This window comes from Hippopotamus amphibius, chromosome 3, assembly GCF_030028045.1.
Source record: "Hippopotamus amphibius kiboko isolate mHipAmp2 chromosome 3, mHipAmp2.hap2, whole genome shotgun sequence".
In the NCBI taxonomy this organism is placed as follows: Eukaryota; Metazoa; Chordata; class Mammalia; order Artiodactyla; family Hippopotamidae; genus Hippopotamus; species Hippopotamus amphibius.
The window spans coordinates 132,955,754-132,968,583 of NC_080188.1; the positions used below are offsets into that span (position 1 = coordinate 132,955,754).

Sequence of the window (12,830 nt, forward strand, 5' to 3'; positions counted from 1 at the left end):
GGTGCAGGGCGGGCAGGCTAGGCACGCGCTGGCCTCGCTGGAGGGCGGACGGCGACGGGAGGAGAAGGGCCCTTGGGGGCCGGGCGGCAGGACCGAGCGCGGCGCCGGCCATCAAAAAGAGGGCGTGCTACCTCCCCGTCGGGGAATCGAACCCCGGTCTCCCGCGTGACAGGCGGGGATACTCACCACTATACTAACGAGGACGGCGGCGACCGCTGGGGCGCCCGGCCGCTCTGGGCTGCCTGCCGGCGCCTCCCTCTGCCCTCTGCCCACCACGGGCGCCGGGCGCGTGCCCGACCCGACCCGACACCAAACCAACCGCGTCGTCCAAAGCAGCAGCCCCCGGCCCCGACAGGGACGCGGACCCGCGTGGCGCTGACACCTGCCAGTGCGCGCTGCCTGTTGCCTCCAACGCGGGGATCGCGCCGGGTGCAGGGGGCCCGACAGGCCAAGCGAGGCTTCGAGGAGGGCCTGGGCGTGCGCCGTGCCCCGTCCGGCGAAGAGAGGCGCGGGAGGGTGCTGCCGGCACGCGCTGGCCCGACGCGGCCGGGCGCGGTCCGGGGCCAGGGGTGGGCGAGGCCGCCACCGCGCCGGAGCCAGGCGCGTCGGCAGGCCTCGCTCGCCGTCGGCCACCGCGCGCCCGGTGCGTTGCTCAGCCAGACGGCCGCCCGCCTGGCGCGGAGCACCGCGTCCAGCCAAGGGCACCGCTGTTGGCGTCGCGGCGGGTCCCAGCCAGCCGAGCGGCGACGCGCCCGCTCCGGCCCGCCGTCAGGATGGCCGAGCGGTCTAAGGCGCTGCGTTCAGGTCGCAGTCTCCCCTGGAGGCGTGGGTTCGAATCCCACTCCTGACAAGCCAGCCTTTTGGCCCGCCCCACTAACGCACCCGTCCCTCTGGCAGCCCTTGACCGCCTTCCTCTCCGTTGGCGCACTGCACTCTTGCGGCCTCTCCAAACTCAGGCCCGGACATCCGTGCCTCTCACACGCGGGACCCTCTCCGCCACGGCCGCGCTTCCTGCCCACCCGCCCGCGGGCTTGGCAGAAATGGCCCAGTTGGAAGCCTCCCGGACACACGCCCTCCCGCCCAGCCAGTACGCCCCCTCCTACCTGCACCCACACCACCAACCTTCAGTCCTTCGCACCACATCTTTCCTCACCTGCTTGCTTGCTGCTGCGGCTGCTGCTGCTGCTGCTGCTAGTTTTTCTCCTTCCCTCCCTCCCTTCCTTCCTTCCGCCCTCCGTCCCTCGCTCCCACTCCCACTGCACCCGCTGCACCCCGCCACCGCCACACACACACCAGACGCGGGTGCAAAGCCCTCGACTCTTCACCCGCCTTCCGCCTGCCCGACTTCTGCCTGGTGAACAGCGGGCTCACTCTCCCAGCCTTGCTGCCACGTCCGCCACCAGCAGCTCTCCCTCCGTCCAACATCCTGTCCCTTGCGCCAGCCCCGCCGGCCCGCCTGCCCATTCCATTCCCCCCACAGCCACGCGGAGGTGGCCGACGCCGTCTTGCCGGCCTGGGGTGCGTGCCCTCGGTGCGTATTGGCCTTGGGGCCTCGGCTGGGCCACAGCTGCCTGCCTCCCAGCACGCAGGCAGCCCAGCTTCCTGCTGGGCCAGGGACCACCGGGCCCTCCCTGCAGGAGGCCTGGCGCAGGAGTCGCTCCCGGGAAGAGTGCTCCAGCGAGGAGAGAGCGCGCGCCCTGGACGCCCCGTCACCCGCCCACAGACGTCCGGCCCTCAGCCCGGGCCACCCCCTTGGGCGCCACAGCGCACGTTGCCCGGGGAAGCCGCTGCCCCGGCCGGACCTAACCGCACCCTGGCGCGTCGCTCCTCTCACGACCAACGCCTCAGAGCGGGACCCCTCGGGAGAGGGCTGGGCCAGAGCGCAGCAGCGAGGCCCAGGCACCTGTGGTCCTTGGGCCTGAGCGTCTGCTCGGTGGCGGCGGCGCTCCCGGGGGCCCATCTCCGGCGCTCGCGGCCGCGGCCCCGGCCCCGACCCCGCGCGAGCTCCGATGCCTGCCCCACTCCCATCCCACCCCCACCCCTGGCCGCCCTCGCCCGCCCCGCAGCGGCAAGAAAGCCAGCCGCCAGAGGGACTTGGGGTCGGGACCTGGCGGTCACCGAGACGAAACTCGGCCCTCAGCCGCAGCCGCCGCGCCTCGCCTCGCCTCGCCGGCCCTGCCTGCGATTCGGGCGCGGGTCGGGCTGCTTCCGCTCCTGGCTTCCTCTGGCGACAGCGACAGCCTCGCGGCGGCCGTGGACGGCAGAGAAAGCGCAGGATGGGCCGAGCCCGCCTGCGTCCCTCCGTCCCTCTGTCCTCTCGACCACCTGGCGCCCTGGGGTCGCCCACGTGCCCGGAGCCTGTCACTGGGGTGGGCCGTCGGCCTCCTGCGCAAACGGAGCAGAGGCCCTCGGGCGAGCGGCGCCCAGTATCGGGCTCTTGGCTGCGAGCAGCGCTGGGGCAGCATCGGGCGCCAGGCGCCCTCGGTGCATGGGTGGTTCAGTGGTAGAATTCTCGCCTGCCACGCGGGAGGCCCGGGTTCGATTCCCGGCCCATGCAGCCGCAGCGTCGCCTTTTGGTTCCCGCAGCCCCAAAGCGGAGCTAGGCGTCCCCGCTCCCACGCCCAAGGCACCGGGCCTGCCACAGCTCGCTCCCACCCGCAGCTCTCCACCGCACCTGCCGGCCTGTCCTTCCCACGCGGACGCCCCCCCACCCGACACACACTGTGGAGCCAAGCCTCCACCACCTGACACCTCGCGCGCTCCGCCACTCTAGCGCCCGGACACCTTGCTTGGGCTTGTGCTCTTCCTCACCCTGACCCCACACTTGCGTCACTCCTTGCCCCGTAAGCAATACCCCACACTAGCACCGGCGCGCCCCATCTCTTCACCTTTCACCACCTCTCCAAGCTCTCTGGCTCCCTCTGCCCACACTCCGAAAACGATACCGTGTTTGCACAACCAGCAGCAAGGAAGGTGCCACCTCGGGCAGTGATACAGCCCATTGTCCTAGAGAGTCCCCGAAGCATTGTCTTGCACGAGGAGTTCCAGAGAAGTCCACGATGCCATGGCAAACCGCACTCTGTATTCATGTTTTGTCCCTCAGCAGAAATATGTTTCCAACACCGCCCACTCCTCCACCACTAGTACCACCACCACCATCACCACCCCCACGACCACCCCCCCTCCCCTGAACCTCTCCTCCTACCGACAGCATCATGGCTGCTCCGGACAGCACCACCACCTCAGGCCGCGCCCTCACCACCACCGCTACTCCACCCAACACCCCCATCCCACCCCCTATCTCCCCACTCCTTCCCTGATCCTTTCCAATTCCTACGTTGTCAAAGATCCTACTCTTGCATTTCTCCCGGTGGCCTCCTTGATCTGTTTGGATTGTTTGTGTTTGTTTGTTTGTGTCCTAGCTAAGTAGAAGTAGAGTTGATTTACAATACTGTGTTCGTGTCAGGTGTACAGCGAAGCGATTCAGTGAAATGTGCTTTTTCAGGTTATTTTCCAGTACGGTTTCTTAGGAGATATGAAGCTAGTTCCTGGTGCTAGGCAGTAAAATCCTTGCTGCTTCTCTGCTTTAGGGATACTGTTGCCTCTCCTTTAACCCCAACCCCACCTCCAAATATGTCCCTCCCCTACACTTTCCCCTTGGGTAACCACACGTGTGTTTTCTACGTCTGTGAGTCTCTCTTTGTTTTGCACAAAGGTTCACTTCGTTGCAGTTTTTAGATTCCACGTACCTTTATCCTTCTCAGTCAGACTTACTTTACTAAGTGTAATATTCTCTAGGACCATCCAGGTTGCGCCAAATGGCAAGGTTTCATTGCTTTCTATGGCTGAGGAATGTTGCATACTACACATGCAGCACATCTTCTTTTTCTTTCTTCCTTAAGAGCTTTTACTGAGATACAATGGACATACGATAAACTGCATATATTGAAAGTGTACAATTTGATACTTCTTTTCTTATTAGTAATGTATATATGGCAATCCCAACCTGCCAGTTCATCCCACCACAACCCCCCGCCCCCCTTTCCCCACTTGGTGTCTATATGTCTGTTCTCTACATCTGTGTCTCTATTTCTGCCTTGCAAACCGGTTGATGGGTACCGTTTTTCTTTATTCTGCTTACATGTGTTAACACACGATATCTGTTTTTCTCTTTCTGACTCACTTCACTCTGTATGACAGTCTCTAGGTCCATCCATGTCTCGACAAATGTCCCAACTGCGTTCCTTTTTACAGCTGAGTAATATTCAATCGCGTATATGTACCACATCTTCTTTACCCATTCACCTGTTGATGGACATTTAGGTTGCTTCCACGTCCCGGCTCTTGTAAATAGTGCTGCAGTGAACACTGGCGTGCACGTACAGCACATCTTCTTGCGACTGCCGTCTGTTGATGAGCACTTGGGTGTTTTCCACGTCATGGCTATGGCACACAGTGCTGCTATGAACATGAGGGTGCATGCATCTTTTCAAATTAGAGCTTTTGTCTTTTCCAGATGTGTACTGAGGATTGGGATTGCTAGATCATATGACAGCTCACCTGTCCTTCTTTCTTTTTTCTTTCTTCGCTTCTTCCTTGCTTTCTTTTTCTTTCTTTCATTTCCTTTCCTTCCTTCCTTCCTTCCTTTATTTTATGCTTCTATCCTTCCTTCCTTCTTTCCTTGCTTGCTTGCTTCTTCCTTTGCTGCTTGCTTGGTTTTTCTTTCTTTCATTTGTCTTTCCTTCTTTGCTTCTTCCTTCCTCCCTCCCTCCACCCCTTCCTCGCTCCCTACATTCCTTCCTTCTGTCCTTCCGTCCTTCCTTCCTTCCTTCCTTCCTTTCTGTAGAGTAGTAGCTGCAGTAGTGGAAGTATAGTTGATTGACAATAGTGTGTTAGTTTCAGGTGCACAGCAGGGAGATACTATTTTCCATAGATGATGTATTTTCAGGTTTATTTCCATAATGGGGTACCAGAAGATACTGACTCTCATTCCCTGTGCTATTCTCTATATCCTCGTTACTTGATCTCTTTTCTATATTGTACGGTGTGTCTGTTCATCGCAGCTCCCAACTTATTCTTCCACTTCTCCCTTTCGCCTTGGGTAAGCATCAGTTTGTGTTCTACGTCTGTGACTCTGTTTCTGTTTTGCACATAGATTCATTGGTATTATTGTTTAGATTCCACATATCTCTCTCCCTCGCTGTTGGACTTACTTCACTAAGTGTAATCTTCTCTAGGTCCATCCTTTTTGCTGCATATGGCACTATTTCATTCTTTTTTGATGGCTGAGTAATATTCCACAGTACGTTTTCCATGTCTTGGCTATAGCACATAGTGCTGCTGTGAACATGGGGGTTCATGTCTCTTTTCAAGGTATAGTTTCTCTCTTTCCCGGGTGTGTCCCGAGGATTGGGACTGCTGGATCATATGATAGCTCGTCTTTCTCCTCTTTCTGTATTTCGTCACTGATCTCTCTCTCTCTCTCTCTCTAAGTGATTAGTGATTTACTTCTATGTACTTGTGCTTGGGGAGCACAGCTGATGAACAATATCGTGTGAATTTCAGATGCACAGCAAAGGGAGACTATTTTCCATGGCTAATATTTTTTCGGCTTGATTTCTAGTGCAGTTTGCTAGAAGATAGTGAATATTATTCCCCGAGTTATTCTGTATATCCTTGCTGCTTTCTCCCTCACACATAGTAGTGTGTATCCATTCCTTTCAGCTTCTGATTTATGACTCCACTTCTCCCTTTCCCCTTGGGGAACCATCATTTGGTTTTCTATGTCTGTGAGTCTGTTTCGCACATAGATTCATGTGGAATAGGTTTTAGTTTCCACATATCTTGTCCTTTTCTGTCGGACGTCTTTCGCTAAGTCTAGTAGTCTCTGGGACCATCCTTGTGGTGGCTAATGGCAATATTTCATTCTTTTTCCTCATGGCTGAGAAATAATCCATGCTACACAGATACCACATCTTGTGCCAGCCGTCTGTTGGTGGGCGGTTGTGTACTTTCCACCTTGGCTATTGCAAATAATGCTGCTGCGAACATGGAGGTACGCGTATCGTTTGGCATTAGAGTTTCGTCTTTTCCGGGCACGTACCCAGGAATGGGACTGCTGGATCATATGGAAGCTCTCCTTTGGCCTCTTGAAATCTGAACCTCCACCCTCACCCCCACCCCCACCCCCACCCCCACCCCCAGCCCCACGCAATCACACTCACATGAGACTGGATGTTTTCTCTTGATGACAGGCGATTTATGTCTCTGGGGCAGTAGAACGCCCCCACCCCATTCGGACCACACCTCGCCCCTGTCGCATCCTGCGTTTCTGTTTCTCTCTTGCCTGCTTCTTACCCACCGCCCCCAGTCCCAGCCCAGTGGTTCGCCTGACCGCCTTGCAGCACAGCGCACCAGTCTGGCAAGCTCACCCACCACCCTGCCCCGATGGCGTCCTCTCCCACCATCCTCCTCGCACCACAGCCCACTCACATACCCGGCTTGCCACCCGCCCTTCCTCCTAGCCGGCAGGCTCGGCCCACTCTACCCCGCACCATACCCTTGTACCCCAGGCCCGACTCTCACACGCCCTGCCTGGAAGTCTCCCTTCCGCCAGCGCTCCTCAGACCCCCTGCTACTCCAGCTCCCCCCGTACCCCAGATCTGACCTACCCGCACACACGTACCAGCACCGGTGCCACCACCGTCCCAAGCTTCTGCAGAGCCTCTGCCTGAGTGGCCAGCAGCTCTCCCGGCCAGGTCCCTGCAAGCCCAATACCTCCGTGCCCGCCCCTGCTCCAGCCAGACACCCCAGGCCCTTCCTCCCACCTCCCAGCAAGCGGCTCACCACCACCCTCTCTCCACAGGGCTGTTTTGCTCCGTTCCCTAATCCACATGGGGTGACCACCACCAACGGCCACGAACACCTTCCTCCCGCACTGTCACACAGCCCCAAGGTACCAGCAAGGCCACCGAGGAAACTTCCTGCAGTGATGGGAAGCCCCATCTGCCCACTCTCGCTCCTTTCCACAGGGGACCTGCAGTTGTCCAAATGCACCGAGTGTGACACCACCACGGCAGGTCGGTGCACGTCACCGGCTGTCCCGTTTGCCTCTGAAGGAAACAATCTGTGAGCAGACGTTAAAGCCTTTGGCGACAGAGGTGCCCAAGCTTGGGCTGAATGGGGACTGAGGACTTACCTTGGGGAGAATCCTTAGGAGAAGGTGAGGACGGGCTGCGAAGGAGGACAGCGCATATCCTGGATAGACAGACAGGAACGGTGAGAATGGGAAACCATGAGAAGTCATGTCTAGGGGAGCGGTGTATGTGTGCGCGCGCGCACGTGGGTGTGTGTCTTTGCTCTGGGGGAGGGAGGGACGTATGCACGGTCACATTCTTGCCTCACTGTGATAGGGTTGAGAGCGTTGGTCACGCACCTGGAATGCGATATTAGCTGGTGGTCCACCCTGTCACGCATCTGCTTCCACCGCATCCCACCTGCTTGGCTCCGTCTTCACGGCTGACCTCCGGTATCTGCCTGCGCTCTGACTTCCACTGCCTGGCGGTGTAACTCCTGGCACGTGTTTGGATTCATTTTCACATCTCTGCCTCCGGGGTGCCTTGGTCCGCCTCTCTGCTCCCATGGCCCGCTCAAGACCAGGACGCTCTTGGAGCTCACCACCGGGCCACGGGAGTCACAGGCAGTCCAGGACCTGGCCCACGAGGAAGCGGCCGGAGTCCCTGCAAGTGGCCCGACTTGGAGATGGAGATCCCTCTCCTGCACCTTCCCGATGGATCCGCGTCGCAGGTGCTGGCACTCAATAGGACCCTCCACCCCCACCCCTCCATGCCGACCCCCCCCACCGCCATCCGCACCCCCACCCCCACCTCCATCCCCACCTGCACTGCCATCACCCCCCCGCCCCACCCGCACTGTCATCACCACCACTGCCGCCACCACCACCACCTTTACCACAAACAGCAGCAGCAGCAGCAGCAGCAGCAGCGGCTCCAGCCCCAGCACCGCACCAGGACTGCCACCTCCGCCACCAGGGGCAGCGGAGGCAGCAGCAGCAGCAGCACCAACACCAGCCCCTCAGGAAGGAAGACGGGATGGGTCGTCAGCGGTGAGATGCGTCGTGGCAGAAGTCGTGCTGCCGGAGAGTCCAAACGCAGGTGGGGGCGTTTGCTCGTGGCCACAGCCTCGGCGGGGAGAGAGGCTGCCCCGGGCCGTCGTGTTTGGGGCTGAGGCAAGGGTCCGAGAAGGAGGAGGCGGGATGTGGAGGGCCTGGCGTGGGCGAGCGCTCCAGTGCGGCCAAAAGGGTTGCGTGGCAGGGCTTGGGCTGGAGGTGGACGGTGGCGGGCGGCTGCTGGCGGGGCTCCGAGGCGGCGGAGCAAGCGTGGGCTGGCTAAAAGGGGGCGCGGGACGGTGGGAGGCCGAGAGGCAGAAGAAGGGCTTCCCTGACCGGGAATCGAACCCGGGCCGCGGCGGTGAGAGCGCCGAATCCTAACCACTAGACCACCAGGGAGCGCCAGGCCTGCCATTCGCTGCTCCTCGCCCCATAGCGCCCGCGCCGCGCCACCTCGGCGCCAAGACCCGGCTTCCCCAAGTCCAGTCCCCGCGCCGCTCCTGGCAGTGCACGTGCCCTCGCGTTCTTCCTGCTGGCCGCAGCCGCAAAACACTGCGCGCCTGCTTCTCGCACACACGCGAAAAGCCGCGAAGGGCCAGCTAGCTCCCCGCTCCCGGCTCTCCCTCCCAGGCCCGGGGCCCGAGGCCCGCGGAGCTCGGCAAAAGGTCGGCCCACTGCGTTGGCCGGGAATCGAACCCGGGTCAACTGCTTGGAAGGCAGCTATGCTCACCACTATACCACCAACGCTGCACAGCCCGGGCCGCCCGCAGACGCCGGCCCCGGGCTCGCCCGACCGCACTCTCGCCGCCGCCTCGGCCGCCGTCTCCTCCTCCTCGTCCTCCTCCTCCTCCTCCTGTCCCTCCTCCTCCTCCTCCTGGTCCTCCTCCCCCTCCTCCCCCTCCTCCGCCTCCGCCGCCTGGAGCAGCCCTGCCCCGACGCCCCGCCAGCCGGCAGCTCCGTGCTGCCACAGGCGACACCAACGACCGCCCGGAGCCCCAGCCGCGCCAGCCCTCCGCAGCTGCCCTAGTCCACCGGCCCGACCGCCTCAGGGGGGCGCTCTCGCTGCCTTGCTGCTCCCGGGGCCTCGGCTTCACGCCGCGGGCCACCCCCCGCCCCCGCCCTCACCCCCACCCCGGGGGACGCGTCCTCCAGCACCTGGCTCCCCAAGGCCCTTCTCCCCCCGGCGCGGGGCCAGGCCGCCTCCCGCACCGACAGGGGACGGCGCTCATCCGCCACCCACCCGGCCCGCCCGCTGTGCAGAGCTGCGCGGCTGTGCGGCGCTCCGCAAGGAGCCCAGTGAGGCCGGCCCTTCGGACGGGCCGCGATGTCGTCGGGCGGTTGTGGGGTCGAGAGGAGGCCCTGGCTCGCCGTGGCGACCGAGCGCCCGGCGAGGAGGAAGGGCTGGAGGGCTGCAGGGGGTGCAGGGCGGGCAGGCTAGGCACACGCTGGCCTCGCTGGAGGGCGGACGGCGACGGGAGGAGAAGGGCCCTTGGGGGCCGGGCGGCAGGACCGAGCGCGGCGCCGGCCATCAAAAAGAGGGCGTGCTGCCTCCCCGTCGGGGAATCGAACCCCGGTCTCCCGCGTGACAGGCGGGGATACTCACCACTATACTAACGAGGACGGCGGCGACCGCTGGGGCGCCCGGCCGCTCTGGGCTGCCTGCCGGCGCCTCCCTCTGCCCTCTGCCCACCACGGGCGCCGGGCGCGTGCCCGACCCGACCCGACACCAAACCAACCGCGTCGTCCAAAGCAGCAGCCCCCGGCCCCGACAGGGACGCGGACCCGCGTGGCGCTGACACCTGCCAGTGCGCGCTGCCTGTTGCCTCCAACGCGGGGATCGCGCCGGGTGCAGGGGGCCCGACAGGCCAAGCGAGGCTTCGAGGAGGGCCTGGGCGTGCGCCGTGCCCCGTCCGGCGAAGAGAGGCGCGGGAGGGTGCTGCCGGCACGCGCTGGCCCGACGCGGCCGGGCGCGGTCCGGGGCCAGGGGTGGGCGAGGCCGCCACCGCGCCGGAGCCAGGCGCGTCGGCAGGCCTCGCTCGCCGTCGGCCACCGCGCGCCCGGTGCGTTGCTCAGCCAGACGGCCGCCCGCCTGGCGCGGAGCACCGCGTCCAGCCAAGGGCACCGCTGTTGGCGTCGCGGCGGGTCCCAGCCAGCCGAGCGGCGACGCGCCCGCTCCGGCCCGCCGTCAGGATGGCCGAGCGGTCTAAGGCGCTGCGTTCAGGTCGCAGTCTCCCCTGGAGGCGTGGGTTCGAATCCCACTCCTGACAAGCCAGCCTTTTGGCCCGCCCCACTAACGCACCCGTCCCTCTGGCAGCCCTTGACCGCCTTCCTCTCCGTTGGCGCACTGCACTCTTGCGGCCTCTCCAAACTCAGGCCCGGACATCCGTGCCTCTCACACGCGGGACCCTCTCCGCCACGGCCGCGCTTCCTGCCCACCCGCCCGCGGGCTTGGCAGAAATGGCCCAGTTGGAAGCCTCCCGGACACACGCCCTCCCGCCCAGCCAGTACGCCCCCTCCTACCTGCACCCACACCACCAACCTTCAGTCCTTCGCACCACATCTTTCCTCACCTGCTTGCTTGCTGCTGCGGCTGCTGCTGCTGCTGCTGCTAGTTTTTCTCCTTCCCTCCCTCCCTTCCTTCCTTCCGCCCTCCGTCCCTCGCTCCCACTCCCACTGCACCCGCTGCACCCCGCCACCGCCACACACACACCAGACGCGGGTGCAAAGCCCTCGACTCTTCACCCGCCTTCCGCCTGCCCGACTTCTGCCTGGTGAACAGCGGGCTCACTCTCACAGCCTTGCTGCCACGTCCGCCACCAGCAGCTCTCCCTCCGTCCAACATCCTGTCCCTTGCGCCAGCCCCGCCGGCCCGCCTGCCCATTCCATTCCCCCCACAGCCACGCGGAGGTGGCCGACGCCGTCTTGCCGGCCTGGGGTGCGTGCCCTCGGTGCGTATTGGCCTTGGGGCCTCGGCTGGGCCACAGCTGCCTGCCTCCCAGCACGCAGGCAGCCCAGCTTCCTGCTGGGCCAGGGACCACCGGGCCCTCCCTGCAGGAGGCCTGGCGCAGGAGTCGCTCCCGGGAAGAGTGCTCCAGCGAGGAGAGAGCGCGCGCCCTGGACGCCCCGTCACCCGCCCACAGACGTCCGGCCCTCAGCCCGGGCCACCCCCTTGGGCGCCACAGCGCACGTTGCCCGGGGAAGCCGCTGCCCCGGCCGGACCTAACCGCACCCTGGCGCGTCGCTCCTCTCACGACCAACGCCTCAGAGCGGGACCCCTCGGGAGAGGGCTGGGCCAGAGCGCAGCAGCGAGGCCCAGGCACCTGTGGTCCTTGGGCCTGAGCGTCTGCTCGGTGGCGGCGGCGCTCCCGGGGGTCCATCTCCGGCGCTCGCGGCCCCGACCCCGGCCCCGCGCGAGCTCCGATGCCTGCCCCACTCCCATCCCACCCCCACCCCTGGCCGCCCTCGCCCGCCCCGCAGCGGCAAGAAAGCCAGCCGCCAGAGGGACTTGGGGTCGGGACCTGGCGGTCACCGAGACGAAACTCGGCCCTCAGCCGCAGCCGCCGCGCCTCGCCTCGCCTCGCCTCGCCGGCCCTGCCTGCGATTCGGGCGCGGGTCGGGCTGCTTCCGCTCCTGGCTTCCTCTGGCGACAGCGACAGCCTCGCGGCGGCCGTGGACGGCAGAGAAAGCGCAGGATGGGCCGAGCCCGCCTGCGTCCCTCCGTCCCTCTGTCCTCTCGACCGCCTGGCGCCCTGGGGTCGCCCACGTGCCCGGAGCCTGTCACTGGGGTGGGCCGTCGGCCTCCTGCGCAAACGGAGCAGAGGCCCTCGGGCGAGCGGCGCCCAGTATCGGGCTCTTGGCTGCGAGCAGCGCTGGGGCAGCATCGGGCGCCGGGTGCCCTCGGTGCGTGGGTGGTTCAGTGGTAGAATTCTCGCCTGCCACGCGGGAGGCCCGGGTTCGATTCCCGGCCCATGCAGCCGCAGCGTCGCCTTTTGGTTCCCGCAGCCCCAAAGCGGAGCTAGGCGTCCCCGCTCCCACGCCCAAGGCACCGGGCCTGCCACAGCTCGCTCCCACCCGCAGCTCTCCACCGCACCTGCCGGCCTGTCCTTCCCACGCGGACGCCCCCCCCACCCGACACACACTGCGGAGCCAAGCCTCCACCACCGGACACCTCGCGCGCTCTGCCACTCTAGCGCCCGGACACCTTGCTTGGGCTTGTGCTCTTCCTCACCCTGACCCCACACTTGCGTCACTCCTTGCCCCGTAAGCAATACCCCACACTAGCACCGGCGCGCCCCATCTCTTCACCTTTCACCACCTCTCCAAGCTCTCTGGCTCCCTCTGCCCACACTCCGAAAACGATACCGTGTTTGCACAACCAGCAGCAAGGAAGGTGCCACCTCGGGCAGTGATACAGCCCATTGTCCTAGAGAGTCCCCGAAGCATTGTCTTGCACGAGGAGTTCCAGAGAAGTCCACGATGCCATGGCAAACCGCACTCTGTATTCATGTTTTGTCCCTCAGCAGAAATATGTTTCCAACACCGCCCACTCCTCCACCACTAGTACCACCACCACCGTCACCACCCCCACGACCACCCCCCCTCCCCTGAACCTCTCCTCCTACCGACAGCATCATGGCCGCTCCGGACAGCACCACCACCTCAGGCCGCGCCCTCACCACCACCGCTACTCCACCCAACACCC

At 63.9% G+C, this 12,830-nt stretch overlaps 8 non-coding genes across 8 annotated transcripts; 4 read left to right on the top strand and 4 right to left on the bottom strand.

The window, feature by feature from the left end:
• Nucleotides 1-131: 131 nt before the first annotated feature.
• On the bottom strand, nucleotides 132-203 carry TRNAD-GUC (transfer RNA aspartic acid (anticodon GUC)). The gene has a single exon. It is a non-coding gene; the product is annotated as a tRNA-Asp (tRNA).
• Nucleotides 204-767: 564 nt separating this feature from the next.
• On the top strand, nucleotides 768-850 carry TRNAL-CAG (transfer RNA leucine (anticodon CAG)). Its single transcript has one exon. It is a non-coding gene; the product is annotated as a tRNA-Leu (tRNA).
• A 1,636-nt stretch (nucleotides 851-2,486) lies between these two features.
• TRNAG-GCC (transfer RNA glycine (anticodon GCC)) lies at nucleotides 2,487-2,557 on the top strand. Its single transcript has one exon. It is a non-coding gene; the product is annotated as a tRNA-Gly (tRNA).
• Nucleotides 2,558-8,455: 5,898 nt separating this feature from the next.
• On the bottom strand, nucleotides 8,456-8,527 carry TRNAE-CUC (transfer RNA glutamic acid (anticodon CUC)). Its single transcript has one exon. It is a non-coding gene; the product is annotated as a tRNA-Glu (tRNA).
• A 276-nt stretch (nucleotides 8,528-8,803) lies between these two features.
• Nucleotides 8,804-8,875, bottom strand: TRNAG-UCC (transfer RNA glycine (anticodon UCC)). Its single transcript has one exon. It is a non-coding gene; the product is annotated as a tRNA-Gly (tRNA).
• An 801-nt stretch (nucleotides 8,876-9,676) lies between these two features.
• Nucleotides 9,677-9,748, bottom strand: TRNAD-GUC (transfer RNA aspartic acid (anticodon GUC)). The gene has a single exon. It is a non-coding gene; the product is annotated as a tRNA-Asp (tRNA).
• A 564-nt stretch (nucleotides 9,749-10,312) lies between these two features.
• TRNAL-CAG (transfer RNA leucine (anticodon CAG)) lies at nucleotides 10,313-10,395 on the top strand. The gene has a single exon. It is a non-coding gene; the product is annotated as a tRNA-Leu (tRNA).
• A 1,635-nt stretch (nucleotides 10,396-12,030) lies between these two features.
• Nucleotides 12,031-12,101, top strand: TRNAG-GCC (transfer RNA glycine (anticodon GCC)). Its single transcript has one exon. It is a non-coding gene; the product is annotated as a tRNA-Gly (tRNA).
• The last annotated feature ends 729 nt before the right edge of the window (nucleotides 12,102-12,830 follow it).